This window comes from Triticum urartu, chromosome 1 (genome assembly GCF_003073215.2).
Source record: "Triticum urartu cultivar G1812 chromosome 1, Tu2.1, whole genome shotgun sequence".
Taxonomy (NCBI): domain Eukaryota; kingdom Viridiplantae; phylum Streptophyta; class Magnoliopsida; order Poales; family Poaceae; genus Triticum; species Triticum urartu.
The window spans coordinates 569,733,379-569,758,518 of record NC_053022.1 but is presented as its reverse complement, the minus strand read 5'-3'; positions in this window follow the sequence as shown (position 1 = coordinate 569,758,518).

The window sequence follows — 25,140 nt, the reverse complement described above, 5'->3', positions numbered from 1 at the left end:
TCAACTTTCACACAATACATGAGCGTGAGCCATGACATAGCACTATAGGTGGAATAGAATATGATGGTGGAGATTACAAAAAGGAGAAGATAGTCTCACATCAACTAGGCGTATCAATGGGCTATGGAGATGCCCATCAATAGATATCAATGTGAGTGATTAGGGATTGCCATGCAACGGATGCACTAAAGCTATAAGTGTATGAAATCTCCAACTGAAACTAAGTGGGTGTGCATCCAACTTGCTTGCCCATGAAGACCTCCGGCATTTGAGGAAGCCCATCATCGGAATATACAAGCCAAGTTCTATAATGAAAATTCCCAGTAGTATATGAAAGTGATAACTCAAGAGACTCTCTATATGAAGAACATGGTGCTTTGAAGCACAAGTGTTGAAAAAAAGATAGTAGCACTGCCCCTTCTCTCTTTTTATCTCATTTTTTTATTTTTTGGTGGGCTTCTTTGGCCTCTTTTTTTATTTGGGCTTCTTTGGCCTCTTTTATTTTTTTTGTAAAGTCCGGAGTCTCATCCCGACTTATGGGGGAATCATGGTCTCCATCATCCTTTCCTCACTGGGGCAATGCTCTAATAATGATGATCATCACACTTTTATTTACTTACAACTCAATATTACAACTCGATATCTAGAACAAAGATATGACTCTATATGAATGCCTCCGGCGGTGTACCGGGATGTGTAATGATCTAGCGTAGGAATGACATAAAAAATGGACAAGCCATGAAAACATCATGCTAGCTATCTTACGATCATGCAAAGCAATATGACAATAAATGCTCAAGTCATGTATATGATGATGATGGAAGTTGCATGGCAATATATCTCAGAATGGCTATGGAAATGCCATGATAGGTAGGTATGGTGGCTGTTTTGAGGAAGGTATATGGTGGGTTTATGGTACTGGCAAAAGTTGCGCGGTACTGGAGAGGCTAGCAATGATGGAAGGTTGAGAGTGCGTATAATCCATGGACTCAACATTAGTCATAAAGAACTCACATACTTATTGCAAAAATCTATTAGTCATCGAAACAAAGTACTACGCGCATGCTCCTAGGGGGATAGATTGGTAGGAAAAGACCATCACTCGTCCCCGACCGCCACTCATAAGGAAGACAATCAATAAATACCTTATGCTCCGACTTCATTATATAATGGTTCACCATATGTGCATGCTACAGGAATCACAAATCTCAACACAAGTATTTCTACTAATCCACAACTACCCACTAGCATGACTCTAATATCACCATCTTTATATCGCAAAACTATTGCAAGGAATCAAACATATCATATTCAGTGATCTACAAGTTTTATGTAGGATTTTATGACTAACCATGTGAATGACCAGTTCTTGTCATCTCTCCAAATAGATATAAGTGAAGCAAGAGAGTTTAATTCTTTCTACAAAAGATATGCCCACACTCTAACAAATATAAGTGAAGCAAAAGAGCATTCTATAAATGGCGGTTGTCTATGTAAAGAGAATCAGGCAATCCAAACTTCAAATGATATAAGTGAAGCACATGAAGCATTCTATAAAGCCATACTCAAAAGATATATGTGAAGTGCATAGAGCATTCTATAAATCAACCAAGGACTATCTCATACCAGCATGGTGCATAAAATAAAAATGAAAACTAAAAGCAAAAGATGCTCCAAGATTGCATATATCGCATGAACGAAACGAATCCGAAAACATACCGATACTTGTTGAAGAAAGAGGGGATGCCTTCCGGGGCATCCCCAAGCTTAGATGCTTGAGTCTCCTTGAATATTTACTTGGGGTGCCTCGGGCATCCCCAAGCTTGAGCTCTTGCCTCTCTTCCTTCTTCTCACATCGAGACCTTCTCGATCATCGAACACTTCATCCACACAAAACTTCAACAGAAAACTCGGTAAGATCCGTTAGTATAATAAAGCAAATCACTACTCTAAGTACTGTTGCAAACCAATTCATATTTTGTTTTTGCATTTTGTCTACTGTAATATAACTTTTTCATGGCTTAATCCACTGATATGAATCGATAGTTTCATCAAAACAAGCAAACTATGCATCAAAAACAGAATCTGTCTAAAACAAAACAGTCTGTAATAATCTAAACATTCACCATACTTCTGATACTTGAAAAATTCTGCCAAAATTAGGAAAAATAAAAAAAATTTATAGGAAGACAGTGCAAAAAGAATCAGAACCATTTGACGTTCCAGCTAAAAATGTAAAATCTCGCACTACAGCCAAAGTTTCTGTCCTGCACCGTACAAACCATCAAGCAAATGTAAACATCCTAAAGGCAAACCTTGGCACATTATTTTTATAATACAATGGAATTGTACAAGGGGATAATTATTTTTATTGAAAATTTTCTGTAATCAAGATTCACAAAGTTTCCATGAGCATGAACAAAGTTCAAGGCTAGCTCCCACTTCAACAATGCTTGTCTTTCTCACTTTCGCTTTCCTTTTTGAAAAAGTTTTGGGTTCACCTCTTTATTTTTGTTGTTTTTAAACTATATGAAAGCACTCAACAGAAATAAATGACTCCCTAAAACTTCCGGGTTGTCTCCCTGGCAGCGCTTTCTTTAAAGCCATTAAGATAGGCATATAGTGCTCAAGTAATGAATCCATTCGGATCCCAAGGTATATCAAAGCCAATTTTAATTAACAATGATTTATAATTTAGTAGTGAGCACAAAGTAACATATATCATGCAATAACGAAGTCTAACTCTCTTCCTATGCATCGGCATGTCATAAAAGAACAATTCATGCACACAAAGTAAAGGCCAATGCATAGTATAAACAGTTTCTTGCAATTTTATCATATTGGAAACATAGAGCGGTGGAGATATAGTTCCTCTCTCATAATAATTGCAAGTAGGAGCAGCAAGCACATGCATATTATATTCATCAAAATCATCATGTGCAACGGTAAAAGGCAACCCATCAATATAATCCTTAATAAGTGCAAACTTCTCCGATATAGTGTAGTCGGGAGAATTAAAAAAGATAATAGGACTATCATGCGTGGGTGCAATAGCAACAGTTTCATGTTTAACATAAGGAACTATAGCAAGTTCATCTCCATAAGCATAATTCATATTGGCATCTTTGCCACAAGCATAGCAAGCATCATCAAAAAGGGATATTTCAAAAGAATCAATGGGATCATAATAGTCATCATAGAAATCATCCTTCGATAAGAACGAAGGGAAATTAAACAATGTATGAGTTGAAGAGTTACTCTCATTAGAAGGTGGGCAGGGGTAGCTAATCCGCTCTTCTTCCTTTTGTTCTTCGCTCTCCTCCTCATCTTTTTCATCCAATGAGATCACAGTTTCATCAACTTCTTCTTCCATAGATTTCCTGCAAAATATTAGTCTCTTCTTGGATAGCGGAGACTTTCTCAATAAGCACATTAATTTCATAATTGTATTCATAATTCTCATAACAATATTTCAGGATAGCTTAATTTTCAGGTCTATAAACAGCATCATCAAAATCTTCAAACTCTTTAAACATAGATTCAATTTCATAGGCACCCATAAAAGCAACAAATTCTTCTATTTGTTCCACATCATAGTAATCATATATACCATTAGAATAAGAAGCTAAGGTTTTATTATCATTAAATTTGCATGAAAAGGGAAGGTGTGGAGCCTTCATCCTAGAGCAACAAGTATAATCATATCTCAAGCATAGTTTCCTAGCATACCAATTCAATATATGAATTTGATCCCATAATAGTCTCCCTTTTTGTGTCAAGCGGTAATCCCTAAAGTATTCACGTTGATCCAACGTTACTCCCATTACATAATTGAATGAGGTTTTCTCAGGATTATTAAAGTAGTACATAATATCTTTCACATAACCAACATCGAGGGTTTTAGGAGGTTCCCCATCTCCATGAGCAGAAAGTACACCTAATTTTTTTGGTATTTCGTGTTCCATATCCATAACTAAAGATAAAGAACAACTAAGAACAGCAAATAAAATTACTTAGTGATAAAGCAAACAAGCACACACGAGAATATTCACCCCACGCTATTGATCCCCGGCAACGGCGCCAAAAAAAGGTCTTGATAACCCACAAGTATAGGGGATCGCAACAGTTTTCGATAAGTAAGAGTGTTGAACCCAACGAGGAGCTAAAGGTAGAACAAATATTCCCTCAAGCTTGGGGATGCCCCGGAAGGCATCCCCTCTTTCGTCTACTTCTATCGGTAACTTTACTTGGAGCTATATTTTTATTCACCATGTGATATGTGTTTTGCTTGGAGCGTCTTTTGTAATTTGAGTCTTTGCTTGTTAGTCTACCACAATCATCTTGGCTATACACACCTTTTGAGAGAGCCATACATAATTTGTAATTTGATAGAATACTCTATGTGCTTCACTTATATCTTTTGAGCTCTATAGTTTTACTCTAGTGCTTCACTTATATCTTTTGAGTTATATAATTTTGCTCTAGTGCTTCACTTATATATTTTAGAGCACGGTGGTGGATTTGTTTTATAGAAACTATTGATCTCTCATGCTTCACTTAGATTATTTTGAGAGTCTTAATAGCATGGTAATTTGCTTAATAATAATATGCTTGGTATTCAAGATTTTTAAAACTTTCTTTTGAGTGCGTTGAATACTAAGAAAAAATTGATGCTTGATAATTGTTTTGAGATATGAGTATGGTGATATTAGAGTCATGATAGTTGAGTAGTTGTGAATTTGAGAAATGCTTGTGTTAAAGTTTGTGATTCCCGTAGCATGCACGTATGGTGAACCGTTATGTGATGAAGTCGGAGCATGATTTATTTATTGATTGTCTTCCTTATGAGTGGCGGTCGGGGACGAGCGATGGTCTTTTCCTACCAATCTATCCCCCTAGGAGCATGCGCGTAATACTTTGCTTTGATAACTTCTAGATTTTTGCAATAAGTATATGAGTTCTTTATGACCAATGTTGAGTCCATGGATTATACGCACTTTCCTTCCTTCCACCATTGCTAGCCTCTATAATACCGCACACTTTTCGCCGGTATCATACACCCACCAAATACCTTCCTCAAAACAGCCACCATACCTACCTATCATGGCATTTCCATAGCCATTCCGAGATATATTGCCATGCAACTTTCCACCGTTTTGTTCATTATGACACACTCCATCATTGTGATATTGCTAGCATGATCATGTAGTTGACATCGTATTTGTGGCAAAGCCACCATTCATAATTCTTTCATACATGTCACTCTTGATTCATTGCATATCCTGGTACACCACCGGAGGCATTCATATAGAGTCATATTTTGTTCTAAGTATCGAGTTGTAATTGTTAAGTTGTAAGAAAAATAAAAAGTGTGATGATCATCATTTTATAGCATTGTCCCAAGTGAGGAAAGGTTGATGGGGACTATGATTCCCCCACAAGTCGGGATGAGACTCCGGACGAAAAAAGGAGGTCATAAAAAAAGAGAAGGCCCAAATTAAAAAATGAGAGAAAAAGAGAGAAGGGACAATGTTACTATCCTTTTACCACACTTGTGCTTCAAAGTAGCACCATGATCTTCATAGTAGAGAGTCTCTCATGTTATCACATTCATATACTAGTGGGAATTTTTCATTATAGAACATGGCTTGTATATTCCAATGATGGGCTTTGTCGGATTTCGGGTTCCGGCAGACCCTTGAGGTTCGAACACTGGGGTGCGCGCGGAGATTTCGCCCCCTACCTACCTGCACCCATCCGCCTTGGTAAGATCTAAACTAAGGAAAGAACAATGCAAGAGACACAGGGTTTATACTGGTTCGGTCCACCGTTGTGGTGTAATACCCTACTCCAGTGTGTGGTGTGGTGGATTGCCTCGGGCTGATGATGATGAACAATACAAGGAAGAACAGCCTCGCGAGGGTCTGTTCTTGGCTGGGGTGCTGAACTACTGGGAGGAGCTCAGTCACCCTTCTCTCTCTCTCTCTCTCTGCCTGATCCCTCTCTTTGCTTCTAACCTCTTAGCTCTCTCCTTCTCCTTTTTTCTCTTCCCTTTCACCTTCCCCCTTGCTCTGTGGGTGGCTGGTCCTATTTATAGAGGCCCTGGTCCTCTTCCCAAATATCGAGCGGGAAGGGAGCCAACAATGGCGGGCTAATTTGAAAGGGGACAACTAGTACTAGCTATCCTGACAAAAGTAGTCTTCGCCTGCGCAAAGCTCTGGTGATGACGCCGTCTTGGGCTCCACGATGACCTTCGTCTCGTAGTCCTCCTGGTCTTGGTCTCGTTGCACCTAAATGGCAACCTTTGCCTGATGCCTCGGTACTCCGCGGCTGCGCTTGCCCCCTTTGCACCAAAGAGGAAAGGAGGACACTGCGCGGGCTAGCACCTGCCTGGTGCCGTTGGTCGTCATGGCTTGCGTCATGGGCACCTCGTGAAGTACCCCGCCTTGGTCTCTCCGCCTCCTCGTGAGCCAGCCTGACGAGGCCGCGCCTGAGGAAGCTTCGCGTCGTCCGCCCCGCGAGGCTTGGCCCCTCGCAAGTGAGGGAGTCCTGGATTAGGGGGTGTTCGGGTAGCCGGACTATACCTTCAGCCGGACTCCTGGACTATGAAGATACAAGATTGAAGACTTCGTCTCGTGTCCGGATGGGACTTTCCTTGGCGTGGAAGGAAAGCTTGGCGATGCGGATATTCAAGATCTCCTACCATTGTAACCGACTCCATGTAACCCTAACCCTATCCGGTGTCTATATAAACCGGAGGGTTGTAGTCCGTAGGCAATCAACTCCATACACAACAATCATACCATAGGCTAGCTTCTAGGGTTTAGCCTCCTTGATCTCATGGTAGATCTACTCTTGTACTACCCATATCATCAATATTAATCAAGCAGGAGTAGGGTATTACCTCCATCGAGAGGGCCCGAACCTGGGTAAACATCGTGTTCCCTTGTCTCCTGTTACCATCCGGCCTTGACGCACAGTTCGGGACCCCCTACCCGAGATCTGCCGGTTTTGACACCGACATTGGTGCTTTCATTGAGAGTTCCTCTGTGTCGTCGCCTTTAGGCCCGATGGCTCCTTTGACCATCAACAACAATGCGGTCTAGGGTGAGACTTTTCTCCCCGGACAGATCTTCGTCTTCGGCGGCTTCGCTCTACGGGCCAATTCGCTCGGCCACCTAGAGCAGATCGAAAGCTACGCCCTTGGCCATCAAGTCAGGTTTGGAAGCCTAAACTACACGGCTGACGTCCGCGGGGACTTGATCTTCGACGGATTCGAGCCACTGCCAAGCGCGTCGCACTGTCTCGAGGGGCACGATTTAGCTCTGCCTCCAAACAGTATCCCGGAGGCCGCACGCGCACCGGTTCTGACCCTTAATTCGGAGCCTATTGCGCCAATCGAGGATGAGCGGTTGGACGACACCTGGGGGCTGCGATCTCAAAGGCGATCGAGCCGAACTCCAGCTCCGCGCTCCACATGGCCCGTGACTCCGAGGGGCCGGATTCCTCTCCGAACTCCGAGCCCCCCGCGCCCCTGCCGATCGAATCCGATTGGGCGCCGATAATGGAGTTCACCGCCGCGGACATCTTTCAGCACTGGCCCTTCGGCGACATCCTGAATTCTCTAAAGTCTCTCTCTTTATCAAGAGAGCCCTGGCTGGACTACGGTCAGCAAGGTTGGGATACGGACAATGAAGAAATTCAAAGCCCACCCACCACCCACTTTGTAGCCACTGTCGACGATCTAACCGACATGCTTGACTTCGGCTCCGAAGACATCGACGACATGGACGACGATGTAGGAGACGAATAGGAACCAGCACCTGTAGGGCGCTGGAAGGCCACCTCGTCATATGACATATATATGGTGGACACTCCAAAAGATGGAGATGGCGATGGAAGAGTGGGGGATGATGCCCCCAAGAAACAACCAAAGCGCCGGCGTCAGCGGCGCCGCTCTAAATCCCGCCAAAGCAAAAACAGTGATTCCGGCACGGGAGATAATACTACCCCGGACAGCACCGAAGAACACCCACCTCAGCAAGATTCGGCACATGAAGATGGAAAAGCCAGCCCTCATGAGAGAGCGGCAGACCAAGAGGTCAAGGATGATAACTATACGCCTCCCTCCGAAGACGAGGCAAGCCTCGACGACGACGAATTCGTTGTACCATCAGACCCCGCCGAACAAGAGCGTTTTAAATGCAGGCTTTTAGCCATGGCAAGCAGCCTCAAGAAAAAGCAGCAACAACTTAGAACCGCCCAAGATTTGCTAGCTAACAGATGGACTGAAGTCCTTGCGGCCGAAGAATATGAACTCGGACGCCCCTCCAAGAGTTACCCGAAGCGCAGGTCGCTACCCCGATCAGAGGAGGAAGCACCTACATCACCAGCGCATGACATGGCAAACCGGCCACCTCGCGGCCGCGACAGAGAGGCCTCTCAGCCCTCCACCCAAGCCATGCCCCGACGCCGCTCAACTAAGGCACGGGAAAATGCGCCTGACCTACGAGACATACTGGAGGATAAGGCAAGACAAACAAGATCGATCTACGGATCGCGCAGGAGCCCCACGACATGTGACAATGATCTTCACGCCGGATACAACAAATCCGGCCGGGCCGAACACCACAGACATAGCTCTTCCGAGCTGCGTCGTGATATAGCCCAGTACAGAGGCGCCGCACACCCGCTATGCTTCACGAATGAAGTAATGGATCATAAAATCCCAGAGGGCTTTAAACCCGTAAACATCGAATCATACGATGGCACCACAGATCCAGCAGTATGGATCGAGGATTATCTCCTTCACATCCACATGGCACGCGGCGATGATCTACACGCCATCAAATACCTCCCGCTCAAATCAAAGGACCAGCCCGGCATTGGCTTAATAGCTTACCAGCAGACTCAATCGGTTCTTGGGAGGACCTGGAAGCCGCATTCCTCGACAACTTCCAGGGCACTTACGTGCGACCGCCGGATGCCGACAATTTAAGCCACATAATTCAGCAGCCAGAAGAATCGGCCAGACAATTCTGGACACGGTTCCTAACAAAGAAAAACCAGATAGTCGACTGTCCGGACGCAGAGGCCCTAATAGCCTTCAAGCATAACATCCGCGACGAGTGGCTTGCCCGGCACCTGGGACAGGAAAAGCCGAAATCCATGGCAGCCCTCACGACACTCATGACTCGCTTTTGTGCGGGAGAAGACAGCTGGCTAGCTCACAGTAACAACTTATCAAAGAACCCAGGTAATTCGGATACCAAGGACAAAAGTGGAAGGACACGTCGGAATAAGCAAAAACGCCGCGTTAACAGCAACAACAATGAAGACATGGCAGTCAATGCCGGATTCAAAGGCTATAAATCCGGTCAGCGGAAAAAGCCATTCAAAAAGAATACTCAGGGCCCGTCCAGTTTGGACCGAATACTCGATCGCTTGTGCCAGATACATGGCACCCCCGAAAGGCCAGCCAATCACACTAACAGGGATTGTTGGGTGTTCAAGCAGGCAGGCAAGTTAAGGGCCGAAAACAGAGACAAGGGGCTGCACAGCGACGACGAGGAGCCCAAGCCGCCGAACAACAATGGACAGAAGGGCTTTCCCCCACAAGTGCGGATGGTGAACATGATATACGCAACCCAGATTCCCAAGCGGGAGCGGAAGCGTGCACTACGGGATGTATACGCGATAGAGCCAGTCGCCCCAAAGTTCAACCCATGGTCCTCCTGCCCGATCACTTTTGATCGAAGGGACCATCCCACTAGCATCCGTCATGGCGGCTTCGCCGCATTGGTTCTTGACCCAATCATCGACGTATTTCATCTCACAAGAGTCCTCATGGACGGCGGCAGTAGCCTGAACCTGCTTTATCAGGATACAGTGCGGAAAATGGGCATAGATCCCTCAAGGATTAAACCCACAAGAATGACCTTTAAAGGCGTTATACCAGGTGTAGAAGCCAACTGTACAGGCTCAGTAATGCTTGACGTGGTCTTCAGATCCCCGGACAATTTCCGAAACGAAGAGTTAATCTTCGATATAGTCCCGTTTCGCAGTGGCTATCACGCCCTGCTCGGACGAACCGCATTCGCAAAGTTCAATGCGGTGCCGCACTACGCATATCTCAAACTCAAGATGCCAACGGAAACACTGAGCGCTCCCTCCGTACGGAGGAGCATATGGCGGCTCTCGCAGCGGAGGTACAAAGTAGCCTTCTCAGGCAATTCTCCAGTCCGGCCATTAAAAAGCCAGACACTGCCAAGCGCGCCCGGAGTAACCCACAGCAGGACCGCCTGGCACACTCTAAACAAGCGTAGCAATGTGGCCCCAACCCCAGCTTTCGCGACATAGCGAAACCAGTACCTCGCGTACATAACTACACCCTTAAAATACCATGGGCATAGGGGAAGGGGCACAATAACAGCACGCCCAAAATACGGCTTAAAACGTACTAGGGGTTGCCGGATTCCTTTTTCTTTAATTTTTTCTTACTTTCAGGACTCCATACTTCGGACGACCTGCTCGGCAATTCGACTGCCACACAAACGATGCAAGATCCAGGGAGGCAGACAAGCCATGCCGCACTATGGAATTCCCAAGTGGTCTCTGTTACGAGCGGTATACCTGTTTTAAATAAAGTTCCGCGGCCTGCCCCTGGTCAGGACATACTGAATTGTCCAATATCTTTTGCGTACCGCACTATTTGTATCGTTCGGCTTTGATAAATAGCCTCTCTATAAACAATGCATAGCTTTTGTCTATTTTCTGCATTACTCTCTTTTATATATGTTCATTAATGACATGTTGCACCCGTACACTGTGGTACGGCAAGTACACCAGGGGCTTCAGTACCCTTTAATATGGTGTGAGAAGTCCGTACACTTTCACAAGTACGGCACCCCGAACTTATAGCACTATATGCATCGGCTCCGAATCATGATTTGGGTCAATAGTTGGGTTTGCCCGGCTCCTATGTTTTGGTGCCTTACGTTCCGCTATATCGGCTAAGGTAGCACTAGGAGAACCACTGCGATTGTGCCCCGGTTGAGCTGGGTTAAGCACCTCAGTGGAGAAAGCTAAAACTGACTGTCATGATGAGGCGAGAGACCGGTCGCTGTTCGAGAGGTTTTTCGAGTCCCTAAAGACTTATGCCGCTTCGAGCGAGGAGCCGGATTTTGTCCGGCCAAGGTGTGGATAGCGCCCCGAACTTGGTCTTCCGAACTAGGGGCTTCGCCGAAATTTAAAATTATAAAGTTCTATGGCTAAGTGAGAGTGTTCAAGCATTATAGTCCGATTGCCTGGTTCGTTGTGCTGAGCGCCTCCCTCGAAGGACCCAACCATGGGAAAAAGAGCGCTCAGGTTTATCCCGAACACCCCAGCACTAGTGGCATGGGGGTAGAAGCCGATGACTGGCCATCTCTCAATTTTTGATAAACGGCCGCACAGAAAAAATATTTTAAATTCAAAGCATTGCTTAGCGCATATGAACAAGTTTTCAGCGCACAGGATAAACACGAGCGAGTTCATTCAAAAATTCCATCCTTGGTACATTCATCCGCCACAAGGCGGGCACCCGCAAGAACATCCTTATAGTAGTTCTCGGGCTTGCGATGCTCCTTCCCCGGCGGCGGCCCGTCCCTCACAAGCTTTTCACCGTCTAGCTAACCCCAGTGCACCTTTGCACGGGCAAGGGCCCTATGGGCACCTTCGATGCAAACGGAGCGCTTGATGACCTCAAGCCTAGGACAGGCCTCCACCAGCCGCCGCACCAGCCCGAAGTAGCTCCCGGGCAGGGCCTCTCCGGGCCACAGCCGAACTAGGAAGCCCTTCATGGCCTGTTCGGCCGCCTTGTGGAGTTCGACCAGCTGTTTCAGCTGGTCGCTCAAGGGCATAGGGTGTCCGGCCTCAGCATACTGAGACCAGAACACTTTCTCCGTCGAGCTTCCCTCTTCAGCTCGGTAGAATGCGGCGGCGGCGGATACGCTGCGGGAAGATCTGCGAATGCCCCTGGAGAACTCCGGATTCGGGTAAGTAACAAGTAGTTTACTTTTATATTTCTGCTTTGCATAAAGAATGCCTTACCCGCTGCTATCTTCTTCACCTCCTCCAACTCTTGGAGGGCCTTTTGGGCTTCGGCCTTGGCAGACTTGGCAGTCTCAAGGGCCGCCGCGAGCTCGGACGCTTGGGTCTTTGACTCAAGCTCCAAACTCTCATGTTTTTTCATGAGAGCCTGAAGCTCTTGCTGCACCTCGCCGACCTGAGCCCCAAGTTTCTCTCGCTCGGTGCGCTCCGCGGCCGTTTTCTTTTCGGCCTCGGACAGCGCCTGCTTGAGGGTCGCCACCTCAGTCGTGGCCCCTACAATAAGTAGTACAATCCTGTTATTTTTTGCAATTGCGCCTTCCTATAGGCATTTTTTCTATAAGGTATCTCTTACCTTCTTTCTCCTCGAGCTACCGTTTGGCAAGGCCAAGCTCTTGCTCGGTCCGCTCGAGGCCCTGCTTTAGGGCACCCACCTCCGCAGTCAGTGCGGCGGTGGCCAGCAGCGAAGCCTGCATACGTATATTGACTCCTTTTTAGTTAGACTCCTGCGATATTTAATAGATCCTCTATTCGGCTTTTCTTTCCGAACGCCAAACAGAGCATCAGGGGCTACTGTCTATACGGTAATATTTTTACATATTTTTACTTACCTCGAAGCCTGTTAGAAGGCTAGCACAAGCTTCAGTCAGTCCGCTTTTGGCGGACCGAACCTTCTGGACCACCGTACTCATGATGGCACGGTGCTCCTCGTCGATGGTGGCGCCCTTAAGCTCCTCCAGCAGATTGTCCGGCACCTCCAGTTGGACGGAGGCTACCGGCTCAGAAGGCTTGCTCCTCTTGGAAGGAGTTCGCCTACCGCGGTCTGGAACTGTTGAAGATTCCGGCGCGGTGTCCGGCATAAAGCCGGACTTGGAGCCCTGGGGGGTCTTGTCCCCTTTACTCCTGGGGTCCGGGAGGTCGCCTTGCGGCTCCTCTAGGACCACCTCCTCCTGCCTCGGAGCTTGTTGCGACGCCACTTCGGCGCCGTCCGCAGTGCGGGGGGAGACAGCGGGCGGAACTGAGTTCACGTCCGATGAATCCAGGGAGCCGCTCGACGACTCGTTGAGTTCGGCCCGGGGCGGGCTGCATAATTATGTTCGACATTAGGGAAAGCTGTGCAACAAAGGAACGTCATGAGTTACTATGATATCCGAATACTTACGATTTCGCCGGACGCCTGGCCCTGTCCGGCCACTCCTCTTCGTCCTTGTCGGCGTCGGGGGTGTAATCCGGCGGAGGGGTTTTCCTCTTCTTGGACCCTTCGGCCCCCCTACTGGGGCGGCCTTCCTCTTCTTTCCTCCCCCCGCTGGAGGAGGAGAGGTTTCTTCTTCCTCCTCCTCGCCTTCACGGGAGGAGGGCGTCTCGGACTCGTCAGATGACGAGCTCGACACCACCACATTACGGGCACTCTTTCGAGTCCCCGTGGTCTTCTTCTTCTTGGCCTTCTTCTCCGGCACCACATAAGGCGCCGGAGCCAGCAGCTTCGCCAGTAGAGCTGGGGCTGGGTCTTCGGGCAGCGGAGCCGGACAGTTAATCGATCCGGATATCGCCCGCCAAGCCTGTCAAAAGTGAGGGAGTTTAGATCTCGCATAGAGTCAAACTATGAAAAAACTTAACATCCTGTAAAAGGTGAAAATAGCTTGCCTCGCTAGCGTGACGCTGCGAGCTGTATCCGCGGTCCTCTGAAGCGGATGCGGGAGCCCCGGCACCTTTGATTAGCACCTTCCAGACATCTTCATACGTTGTGTCGAAGAGCCTGTTAAGGGTTCGGTGCTGTGCCGGGTCGAACTCCCACAGAGTAAAGTCCCGTTGTTGACACGGGAGGATTCGGCGAACGAGCATGACCTGGACTACATTTACAAGCCGGATTGGCTTGTTTACCAGGGACTGGATGCATGTGTTCAGTCCGGTCAAACTCTTCTTCGTCGCCCCACGACAAGCTCGTCTCCTTCCAGGACGTGAGCCGCTAGGGGGTCTGGATCGGAATTCAGGGGCTGCGATCCACTTCGGATCGCATGGCTCGGTGATGTAAAACCACCCTGACTGCCACCCCTTCAAGGTCTCCACAAAGGAGCCCTCGAGCCATAGGACGTTGGCTATTTTGCCCGCCATGGCACCTCCGCACTCCGCCTGGTTGCCGCGCACCACCTTTGGCTTGACGTTGAAGGTCTTGAGCCAGAGGCCGAAATGGGGATGCAGAGGAAAGCCTCGCACACGACGATAAACGCCGAGATATTGAGGATGAAGTTCGGGGCCAGATCGTGGAAATCTAGGCCATAGTAGAACATGAGCCCGCGGACAAATGGGTGGAGAGGAAAACCCAGTCCGCGAGGAAGTGGGGAAGAAATACTACCCTCTCATGGGGCCTTGGGGTGGGGAGAAGCTGCCCCTCCTCAGGAAGCCGGTGCGCGATGTCTTTGGACAGGTATCCGGCCTTCCTTAGCCTTTTGACATGGCCCTCCGTGACGGAGGAGACCATCCACTTGCCTCCCGCTCCGGACATTGTGGAGAAGGTTGAGGTAGGAAGTGCGGGCTTGGGCGCTGGAGCTCGAGTGCGCAGAAGATGGATAGGCAAAGGAGGAAGAAGGCGTAGGTAAAAGGTGGATCCTTATCCCCTTATATGGGCGGATGCGACTATGCGTCCCCACCAGCCTAGTAAAACTCGCTTGCTCCCAAGCGCCGTGATAAATGGCGCGGTTGGGTTACCCACGTCCGTATTGATGAGAATCCCGTAAAATGGGGGACACGATCTCTGCTTTGACAAGACGTGCCAAGGAAACGCCTCGCAAAACACGCTGAGGTGGAAAAGTGAAAACGATTCGAATAAAGGCTTGGCCGTAGTGTGATGTCACGCTGCGGAATACGTCAGCAGATAGATTTGTGTTAATATTATTCTCTCTATGGCAATACGTGGAAACTTATTTTGCAGAGCCGGACACTACTCTTGGTGTTTACAAACTTTTATGAAGAATTTGGAGGAGGAACCCGCCTTGCAATGCCGAAGACAATCTACGCGCCGGACTCGTCGTCATTGAAGCCTGGTTCAGGGGCTACTGAGGGAGTCCTGGATTAGGGGGTGTTCGGTAGCCGGACTATACCTTCAGCCGGACTCCAGGACTATGAAGATACAAGATTGAAGACTTCGTCCCGTGTCCGGATGAGACTTTCCTTGGCGTGAAGGCAAGCTTGGCGTGATGCGGATATTCAGATCTCCTACCATTGTAACCGACTCTGTGTAACCCTAACCCTATCCGGTGTCTATATAAACCGGAGGGTTTTAGTCCGTAGGACAACTTATCATACAACAATCATACCATAGGCTAGCTTCTAGGGTTTAGCCCTTGATCTCGTGGTAGATCTACTCTTGTACTACCCATATCATCAATATTAATCAAGCAGGACGTAGGGTTTTACCTCCATCAAGAGGGCCCGAACCTGGGTAAAACATGTGTCCCTTGCCTCCTGTTACCATCCGGCCTAGACGCACAGTTCAGGACCCCCTACCAGAGATCCGCCGGTTTTGACACCGACATGCCATATTGGCTCCTACATATTCTACGAAGATCTTTATCGGTCAGACCGCATAACAACATACGTTGTTCCCTTTGTCATCGGTATGTTACTTGCCCGAGATTCGATCGTCGGTATCTCAATACCTAGTTCAATCTCGTTACCGGCAAGTCTCTTTACTCATTCCGTAACACATCATCCCGCAACTAACTCATTAGTTGCAATGCTTGCAAGGCTTAAGTGATTGTATTACCGAGTGGGCCCAGAGATACCTCTCCGACAATCGGAGTGACAAATCCTAATCTCGAAATACGCCAACCCAACAAGTACCTTCGGAGACACCTGTAGAGCACCTTTATAATCACCCAGTTACGTTGTGACGTTTGGTAGCACACAAAGTGTTCCTCTGGTAAACGGGAGTTGCATAATCTCATAGTCATAGGAACATGTATAAGTCATGAAGAAAGCAATAGCAACAAACTAAACGATCAAGTGCTAAGCTAACGGAATGGGTCAAGTCAATCACATCATTCTCCTAATGATGTGATCCCGTTAATCAAATGACAACTCATATCTATGGTTAGGAAACTTAACCATCTTTGATCAACGAGCTAGTCAAGTAGAGGCATACTAGTGACACTCTGTTTGTCTATGTATTCACACATGTATTATGTTTCCGGTTAATACAATTCTAGCATGAATAATAAACATTTATCATGAATAAGGAAATAAATAATAACTTTATTATTGCCTCTAGGGCATATTTCCTTCAGTCTCCCACTTGCACTAGAGTCAATAATCTAGTTCACATCGCCATGTGATTTAACACCAATAGTCCACATCTCATGTGATTAACACCATTATCATAATAGTTCACATCGCCATGTGACCAACACCCAAAGGGTTTACTAGAGTCAATAATCTAGTTCACATCGCTATGTGATTAACACCCAAAGAGTACTAAGGTGTGATCATGTTTTGCTTGTGAGAGAAGTTTAGTCAGGGTCTGCCACATTCAGATCCGTATGTATTTTGCAAATTTCTATGTCAACAATGCTCTGCACGGAGCTACTCTAGCTAATTGCTCCCACTTTCAATATGTATCCAGATTGAGACTCTGGATCAGTGTCAAAATTTGCATCGACGTAACCTTTACGACAACCTTTTTCACCTCCATAATGAGAAACATATTGATACGTCTCCGTCGTATCTATAATTTTTGATTGTTCCATGCCAATATTATACAACTTTCATATACTTTTGGCAACTTTTTATACTATTTTTGGGACTAACATATTGATCCAGTGCCCAGTGCCAGTTCCTGTTGTTGCATGTTTTATGTTTCGCAGAATATCCATATCAAACGGAATCCAAACGGGATAAAAACGGACGGAGCTTATTTTTGGAATATTTGGAAAATTCCGGAAGAAAAATCCACGCGAGACGGTGCCCGAGGTGGCCACGAGGGGGCGCGCCCCTGACCCTCGTGGGCCACCCATAAGGCGGTTGATGCCCTTCTTCGGCGCAAGAAAGCTAATTTTTGGTAAAAAATCACTGGCGAAGGTTTCGGTTCCAATCGGAGTTACGGATCTCCATATATATACGAAACGGTGAAAGGGCAGCAACAGAACACAGAAACAGAGAGAGACAGAGAGACAGATCCAATCTCGGAGGGGCTCTCGCCCCTCCCACGCCATGGAGGCCAAGGACCAGAGGGGAAACCCTTCTCCCATCTAGGGAGGAGGTCAAGGAAGAAGAAGACGAAGGGCCCCCTCTCCCCTTCTCTTCCGGTGGCGCCGGAACGCGTGGCCATTCATCATCACCGCGATCTACACCAACACCTCCGCCATCTTCACCAACATCTCCATCACCTTCCCCCCTCTATCTACAGCGGTCCACTCTCCCGCAACCCGCTGTACCCTCTACTTGAACATGGTGCTTTATGCTTCATATTATTATCCAATGATGTGTTGCCATCCTATGATGTCGAGTAGATTTTCGTTGTCCTATCGGTGGTTGATGAATTGCTATGATTGATTTAATTTGCTTGTGGTTATGTTGCTGTCCTTTGGTGCCCATCATATGAGCGCGCGTGGATCACACCATAGGGTTAGTTGTATGTTGATAGGACTATGTATTGGAGGGCAAGAGTGACAGAAGCTTCAACCTAGCATAGAAATTGATGCATACAGGGATTGAAGGGGGACCAATATATCTTAATGCTATGGTTGGGTTTTACCTTAATGAACGTTAGTAGTTGCGGATGCTTGCTAATAGTTCCAATCATAAGTGCATAGAATTCCAAGTCAGGGATGACATGCTAGCAGTGGCCTCTCCCACATAATACTTGCTATCGGTCTAGTAAGTAGTCAATTGCTTAGGGGCAATTTCGCAACTCCTACCACCACTTTTCCACACTCGCTATATTTACTTTATTGTTCTTTATTAAACAGCCCCTACTTTTTATTTACGTACTCTTTATTATCTTGCAAACCTATCCAACAACACCTACAAAGTACTTCTAGTTTCATATTTGTTCTAGGTAAAGCGAACGTCAAGCGTGCGTAGAGTTGTATCGGTGGTCGATAGAACTTGAGGGAATATTTGTCCTACCTTTAGCTCCTCGTTGGGTTCGACACTCTTACTATTGATACATCTCAACGTATCTACTTTTCCAAACACTTTTGCCCTTGTTTTGGACTCTAACTTGCATGATTTGAATGGAACTAACCCGGACTGACGCTGTTTTCAGCAGAATTACCATGGTGTTATTTATGTGCAGTAGAAACAAACGTTCTCGGAATGACCTGAAACTTCACGGAGCCACTTTTCAGAAAATATGAAAAATACCTGCAAAAGATGAAGGCCAGGGGGCCCACCACCTGTCCACGAGGGTGGGGGCGCGCCCCCTACCTCGTGGGCCCCCTGTTGCCTCTCCAACTCCAACTCCAACTCCATATATTGTGTTTCGGGGAGAAAAAAATGAAGGAGAAGAAATCATCGCGTTTTACGATACGGAGCCGTCGCCAAGCCCTAAAACCTCTCGGGAGGGCTGATCCGGAGTCCGTTCGGGGCCCGAGAGGGGAATCCGTTCCATCGTCATCATCAACCATCCTCCATCACCAATTTCATGATGCTCACCGCCGTGCGTGAGTAATTCCATCGTAGGCTTGCTGGACGGTGATGGGTTGGATGGGATCTATCATGTAATCGAGTTAGTTTTGTTAGGGTTTGATCCCTAGTATCCACTATGTTCTGAGATTGATGTTGCTATGACTTTGCTATGCTTAATGCTTGTCACTAGGGCCCGAGTGCCATGATTTCAGATCTGAACCTATTATGTTTTCATCAATATATGAGTGTTCTTGATCCTATCTTGCAAGTCTATAGTCACCTATTATGTGTTATGATCCGTTAACCCCGAAGTGACAATAATCGGGATACTTACCGGTGATGACCGTAGTTTGAGGAGTTCATGTATTCACTATGTGTTAATGCTTTGTTCCGGTTCTCTATTAAAAGGAGGCCTTAATATCCCTTAGTTTCCGTAAGGACCCCGCTGCCACGGGAGGGTAGGACAAAAGATGTCATGCAAGTTCTTTTCCATAAGCACGTATGACTATATTTGAATACATGCCTACATTACATTGATGAACTGGAGCTAGTTCTGTGTCACCCTAGGTTAACTGTTACATGATGAACGCATCCGGCATAATTTCCATCACTGATCCATTGCCTACGAGCTTTCCATATATTGTTCTTCGCTTATTTACTTTTCCGTTGCTATTGTTACAATCACTACAAAATACCAAAAACATTACTTCTACTGTTACTTTTGCTACCGTTACCACTACTATCATATTACTTTGCTACTAAATACTTTGCTGCAGATATTAAGTTTCCAGGTGTGGTTGAATTGACAACTCAGCTGCTAATACTTGAGAATATTCTTTGGCTCCCCTTGTGTCGAATCAATAAATTTGGGTTGAATACTTTACCCTCGAAACTGTTGCGATCCCCTATACTTGTGGGTTATCACTTATCAAAAACTGTTGCGATCTCCTATTTTGTGGGTTATCAAGACCTTTTTCTGGCGTGGTTGCCGGGGAGCAATAGCGTGGGTGATAATCTCGTGTGTGCTTGTTTGCTTTATCACTAAGTAATTTTTATTTGCTGTTCTTAGTTGTTCTTTATCTTTAGTTATGGATATGGAACACGAAATACCAAAAAAATTAGGTGTACTTTCTGCTCATGGAGATGGGGAACCTCCTAAAACCCTCGATGCTGGTTATGTGAAAGATATTATGTACTACTTTAATAATCCTGAGAAAACCCCATTCAATTATGTAATGGGAGTAACGTTGGATCAACGTGAATACTTTAGGGATTACCGCTTGACACAAAAAGGGAAACTATTATGGGATCAAATTCATATATTGAATTGGTATGCTAGGCAACTATGCTTGAGATATGATTATACTTGTTGCTCTAGGATGAAGGCTCCACACCTTCCCTTTTCATGCGAATTTAATGATAATAAAACCTTAGCTTCTTATGCTAATGGTATATATGATTACTATGATGTGGAACAAATAGAAGAATTTGTTGCTTTTAAGGGTGCTTATGAAATTGAATCTTTGTTTGAAAAGATATGAAGCTTTTGATGATGATGTTTATAGGCCTGAAAATTTAGCTATCCTAAAATATTGCTATGATAATTATGAATATAATTCCTATATTAATGCGCTTATTGAGAAAGTCTCCGCTGTCCAAGAAGAGACTAATATTTTGCAGGAGTCTATGGAAGAAGAAATTGATGAAACTGTGAGCTCATTGGATGAAAAAGATGAGGAGGAGAGCGAAGAACAAAAGGAGGAAGAGCGATTGATCACCCGTGCCCACCTTCTAATGAGAGTAACTCTTCCCATACATTGTTTAATTCCCCTTCATGCTTACCGAAGGATGATTGCTATGATGATTTATGATCCTTGATTCTTTTGAAATATCCCTTTTTGATGATGCTTGCTATGCTTGTGGCCAAGATGCCAATATGAATTATGCTTATGGAGATGAACTTGCTATAGTTCCTTATGTTAAACATGAAATTGTTGCTATTGCACCCACGCATGATAGTCCTATTATCTTTTTGAATTCTCCCGACTACACTATATCGGAGAAGTTTGCACTTATTAAGGATTATATTGATGGGTTGCCTTTTACCTTGCACATGATGATTTGATGAATATAATATGCATGTGCTTGCTGCTCCTACTTGCAATTATTATGAGAGAGGAACTATATCTCCACCTCTCTATGTTTCCAATATATAAATTGCAAGAAACTGTTTATACTATGCATTGGCCTTTACTTTGCATGAATTGTTCTTTTATGACATGCCATGCATAGGAAGAGAGTTAGACTTCGTTATTGCATGATATATGTTACTTTGTGCTCACTACTAAATTATAAATCATTGTTAATTAAAATTGGCTTTGATATACCTTGGGATCCGGGTGGATTCATTACTTGAGCACTATATGCCTAGCTTAATGGCTTTAAAGAAAGCGCTGCCAGGGAGACAACCCGGAAGTTTTAGAGAGTCATTTATTTCTGTTGAGTGCTTTCATATAGTTTAAAAACAACAAAAATAAAGAGGGGAACCCAAAACTTTTTCAAAAAGGAAAGTGAAAGTGAGAAAGACAAGCATTGTTGAAGTGGGAGAGCTCCTTGAACTTTGTTCATGCTCACGGCAACTTTGTGAATCTTGATTACAGAAACTTTTCAACAAAAATAATTATCCCCTTGTACATCCATTGTATTATAAAAATAATGTGCCAAGGTTTGCCTTTAGATGTTTACATTTGCTTGATGGTATGTACGGCGCGGGACAGAAACTTTGGATGTAGTGCGCGATTTTACATTTTTAGCTGGAATATCAAATGGTTCTGATTCTTTTTGCACTGTCTTTCTATACAAATTGTTTATTTTTCTAATTTTGGCAGAATTTTTCAAGTATCAGAAGTATGGTGAATGTTCAGATTGTTACAGACTGTTCTATTTTAGACAGATTCTATTTTGATGCATAGTTTGCTTGTTTTGATGAAACTATCGATTCATATAGTGGATTAAGCCATGAAGAAGTTATATTACAGTAGACACAATGCAAAAATAAAATATGAATTGGTTTGCAACAGTACTTAGAGTAGTGATTTGTGATACGTCTCCGTCGTATCTACTTTTCCAAACACTTTTGCCCTTGTTTTGGACTCTAACTTGCATGATTTGAATGGAACTAACCCGGACTGAGGCTGTTTTCAGCAGAATTACCATGGTGTTATTTATGTGCAGAAACAAACTTTCTTGGAATGACCTGAAACTTCACGGAGCAACTTTTTGGAAAATATAAAAACTACCTGCAAAAGATGAAGGCCAGGGGGCCCACCACCTGTCCACGAGGGTGGGGGGCGCGCGCCCTACCTCGTGGGCCCCCTAGAGCTCCTCCGACTCCAACTCCAACTCTATATATTGTGTTTCGGGGAGAAAAAAATCAGAGAGAAGAATTCATCGCGTTTTACGATACGGAGCAGCCGCCAAGCCCTAAAACCTCTCGGGAGGGCTGATCTGGAGTCCGTTCGGGGCTCCAGAGGGGAATCCGTCGCCATCGTCATCATCAACCATCCTCCATCACCAATTTCATGATGCTCACCGCCGTGCGTGAGTAATTCCATCGTAGGCTTGCTGGACGGTGATGGGTTGGATGGGATCTATCATGTAATCGAGTTAGTTTTGTTAGGGTTTGATCCCTAGTATCCACTATGTTCTGAGATTGATGTTGCTATGACTTTGCTATGCTTAATGCTTGTCACTAGGGCCCGAGTGCCATGATTTCAGATCTGAACCTATTATGTTTTCATCAATATATGAGTGTTCTTGATCCTATCTTGCAAGTCTATAGTCACCTATTATGTGTTATGGATCCGTTAACCCCAAAGTGACAATAATCGGGATACTTACCGGTGATGACCGTAGTTTGAGGAGTTCATGTATTCACTATGTGTTAATGCTTTGTTCTGGTTCTCTATTAAAAGGAGGCCTTAATATCCCTTAGTTTCAGTAAGGACCCCGCTGCCACGGGAGGGTAGGACAAAATATGTCATGCAAGTTCTTTTCCATAAGCACGTATGACTATATTCGGAATACATGCCTACATTATATCAATGAACTAGAGCTAGTTCTGTGTCACCCTAGGTTATGACTGTTACATGATGAACCGTATCCGGCATAATTCTCTATCACCGATCCATTGCCTATGAGCTTTCCATATATTGTTCTTCGCTTATTTACTTTTTCGTCGCTATTGCTATCATCACTACAAAATACCAAAAACATTACTTTTAGTATTGTTACATTTTTCTACCGTTATCACTACTATCATATTACTTTGCCACTAAACACTTTGCTGCAGATATTAAGTTTCCAGGTGTGGTTGAATTGACAACTCAACTGCTAATACTTGAGAATATTCTTTGGCTCCCCTTGTGTCGAATCATTACATTTGGGTTGAATACTCTACCCTCGAAAACTGTTGCGATCCCCTATACTCGTGGGTTATCAAGACTATTTTCTGGCGCCGTTGCTGGGGAGCATAGCTCTATTCTTTGAGTCACTTGGGATATATATCTGCTTATCATTACAAAGAACTTGAGAGATCCAAAAACCAAGATCTATCCCTCAACTACGAGGGGAGGTAAGGAACTGCCATCTAGCTCTGCACTTGATTCACCTTCTATTATGAGTAAGCTTGCGACACCTACACCTTCTTCTGCTATTCGTTCTGATATGTCGCATGTTATTGATGATGCCACTTCTGATAAGCATGATACTTATGATGAAACTACCTCTATGTCTGATACTACTGTGCCACTTAGTGATTTTCTTGATGAACAACTTGCTAGGGCTAGAGAGATTGAAAATATTGAATCTGATGATACTGATGAAAGTGATGATGAAGAATCACTTGTTATTCCTAAGGGTTATGTTTTTGATCAAGAAGCTTCTTTAGCTATTTTAGCTTGTAAAGATAGAAATGAACTCAAAAGGTTATTAGCTAAATGGAGTAAGCAATCTCTAAATGCTAGAATGAAACCTGACCCTGCTTTTGCTACTTCACCTATCTTTGTTACTGATGAGGATTATGAATTCTCTGTTGATCCTGATATAATTACTTTAGTTGAATCTGATCCTTTTCATGGTTATGAATCTGAAACTGTTGTGGCACATCTTACAAAATTGAATGATATAGCCACCATGTTCACTAAAGATGAGAGAACTCGTTACTTTTATATCCTTAAAATATTTTTGTTCTCATTAAAAGGTGATGCTAAGATATGGTTTAATTCTCTTGATCCTGGTTGTGTGCTTAGTCCCCAAGATATGATTTATTACTTCTCTACTAAATATTTCCCTACTCATAAGAAACAAGCTGCTTTAAGGGATATATATAATTTTGTGCAAATAGAAGAAGAGAGTCTCCCACAAGCTTGGGGGAGGCTTCTCCAATTACTTAATGCTTTGCCTGATCATCCTCTTAAGAAAAATGAAATACTTGATATCTTTTATAATGGACTAACCAATGCCTCCAGAGATTACCTGGATAGTTGTGTTGGTTCTGTTTTCAGGGAAAGAACACCGGATGAAGCGGTAATTCTATTGAATAATATGTTGACAAATGAAAATAATTGGACACCTTTGGAGCCTATTCCTAAACCAACTCTGAAGAAGAGGGGTATTCTATTTCTCAGTCCTGAAGATATGCAAGAGGCAAAGAAATCTATGAAAGAAAAAGGTATTAAAGCTGAAGATGTTAAGAATTTACCTCCTATTGAAGAAATACATGGTCTTAATTTACCGCCTATTGAAGAAACATGTAATCTTAATCCTTTACCTATTGAAGAAACTCATGGTATTGATAACCCGACACAGGTAGTAAAGGTAAATTTTCTCTATAGATATGATAAAGCTGAAATCCCATTTACTAAATTTGCTAGCCCATGCTTAGATGAGTTTGATAAATTTATGGCTAAGCAAGAAGACTTTAATGCTTATTTTGGTAGACAATTGAAATACAATTCAAATATGCTTGAACACTTGGGTGATTATATGGCTAATGTTAAAGGTGAACTTAAACTTATTAGTAAACATGCTTCTATGGTTACCACTCAAGTAGAACAAGTACTTAAAGCTCAAAATGATTTGCTCAATGAATTGAATAGTAAAGATAATGATAATGTTGTTAGAGTGGCTACTAGAACTGGTAGAATGACTCGGGAACCTTTGTATCCTGAAGGCCACCCTAAGAGAATTGAGCAACATTCTTAGAGAAATAACATAGATGTACCTAGTTCTTCTAAAAAGAAGAAAAAGAAAAATGATAGGACTTTGCATGCTTCTAGTGATCCTATTGTTGAAACACCTGAGAATCCAAATGATATTTCTATTTCTGATTCTGAAACTCAATCTGGTAATAAACCTGAAACTAGTGAT